This window comes from Mixophyes fleayi, chromosome 3 (assembly GCF_038048845.1).
Source record: "Mixophyes fleayi isolate aMixFle1 chromosome 3, aMixFle1.hap1, whole genome shotgun sequence".
NCBI classification, from domain to species: Eukaryota; Metazoa; Chordata; class Amphibia; order Anura; family Limnodynastidae; genus Mixophyes; species Mixophyes fleayi.
Window position 1 is genome coordinate 339,616,788 of NC_134404.1, and position 2,404 is coordinate 339,619,191.

A 2,404-nucleotide genomic window follows, 5' to 3' on the forward strand; every position below is an offset into this window, starting at 1 on the left:
AAGAATGCTACTCTTGATTCTTTATAGGGAGGATCCCTTGGCTTGCTATAAGGCTCACCATTGGGGTGTAGGCACCGGACGCCAGATAAAAGCACCGGCCAAGCATTTATGAATTTGTTCCGTGTTAAGTGTAGAGATGCTCACTGACCCCCATGAACTGGTTTTGGTTTTAGATCTGGATTAGCTTTGTGTTTTGGTTTTAGTTTTCAATCTGTATTTTTTTTAGAAAAAATCCTAAAATATGCTAAAATCACATAATTTTGCTCTTCTTTGGTTCCTACATTATTATTAACCTCAATAACACTAATTTCAAGTAATTTGCAGTCAATTTTGACCACCTCACAGGTCACAATATTATTTTCATACACCTTTGGACAAATACTGCAGCGAGCTGGCTGGATGGTAAACGACAGAGCAATGACTCAAACACACGGCAGTTCCTACCACATCTAGGACACATTGGCTCACAGCAGTGGCAGAAAATAAAAATGGTGCAAGATGAAATTGTCCTTGGGACCGCCCTCCCTCCCACCGTTATGTTGAATCTTAAAAAGGAATCCAAAACTCGCAAGATCTGAGATGCAACGACGTAACAATGACATTTTGCCTTATTTTCAATTCCGAGGGCGCGCGAAAGTACCGAGTCAGCTCTGCTTGGTATTCGGATCTGCTAAGTTCGGGTATGTTCAGTTCTCGGGGAAACGAGCCTGAGCAGCTGTACTTAAGTGGAGTTAGGCCGCCGTTCAGACAGTGCCGCCATCAGGGGGGTACAGGGGGTACTGTTGTACCGCGCCCGGGCTCACCAGGGGGCCCGGTACAACAGCGCAACACAAACTTACCTGGGGGCCTGCTGTCTTGCAGTACGCTGGTCTCCGCTACTCTGCGCTGATGTCTTCAGCCTGGCTGTCACCGTGACAGCCAGGCACCAGAATGCGATCGCAGGGGTGGAGGAATAATTCCCCTGCGATCATGTGATCTGGCTGTCACAGGCAGACTGACCCAGTTTGTTTATTAGTTTACTATGTTTGTCCCCAATTGTAAAGCGCTATGGAATATGTTGGCGCTATATAAATAAATGATGATGATGATGATGGTGCCTGGCTGTCACGGTGTAGCGGAGACCAGCGGACTGCAAGACAGCGGGCCCCCAGGTAAGTTTGTGTTGCGCTGTTGCTCACGGGGGGACAGGGCTCTCATCAGGGAAGGGGGGAGGGCGCTCACCTTCTTTTGCCACTTATACAAGTCTCAGGGCTATATTTACTAAGCTGCGGGTTTGAAAAAGTGGGGATGTTGCCTATAGCAACCAATCAGATTCTAGCTTTCATTTATTTAATACCTTCTACGAAATGACAGCTAGAATCTGATTGGTTGCTATAAGCAACATCCCCACTTTTTCAAACCCGCAGCTTAGTAAATCTAGCCCTCAATGTCTTTCTTATTAGTTAACTTAAGTTAAGTAAAATGGTAATGACGAGAAGCTTATGGTACAAAGGGGTCTATTTATCAAGGATTTTTCCTGTGTTAAACACCCGAAAACAACAGTTTTCGGGTGTTTACCGTGAAATTGCTATGTATTATTGAAGCATCGCAGCAGATATCTCAGATATCTGCTGCTTTGCATTTGCTATCGTTTTTCTGAGCACTCCCCATAATAGTCTATGGGAAGTGCTCAGAACCGCTATGTATTAAAGTCTAACTAGAGAAAATTTTCTCTTTTTCTACATGTTAATGTACGCCATCTGAAGCTGGCGCCATCTGAAGCTGGCGTACATTAACATATCTGAAAACTTTCGCGCTGTCCAGCTCTGCTCTGAAGAGCAGAGCTGGACAGCGCATGTGTGGAGGGATCATGTGATCCCTCTCTGTCACTCATCCTACAGTTTGCCGGCCAGGATGCTAGTGCGCATGCACACTAACAAAAAAGAAAGAAAAAAAGAAAAAAAAAAGAGAAGATCATCGCAGCCTTTAAACTTGAGAAAAGACTGAGATGATCAGGTGAGTCACTTCTCATGGACAGCAGGTTATCGGCACTGCTGTCCCTGAGAAGATTTTTAATACATAGCCGTTACTTTTCAATCCTTATCAAGGAGATAAGGATTGAAAAGTATCAAGTGAAAAAAACGAAGGGTCATAAATTGACCCCAAAGTAAGAAAGCATCCAGGTTATGCAGTTTAAAATGTATGAACTTTGTTTCAGAGCTTTATAACACACATCTATGGAATGAAGTCCAGCAGAATAGCCCCATATCTCATCCCAGCAGTGCTCAGTCTATCACACAGGTAATGTTGCCCATTCTATTATACTGGCAGAGGTATTTACCACGACACCACCAGTGTTTATCTATAAGAGTTACTGGTGGAGAGCAGAAGAAGGTCGGGGCTGAGCTTAAGGCTGGAGGTTTGT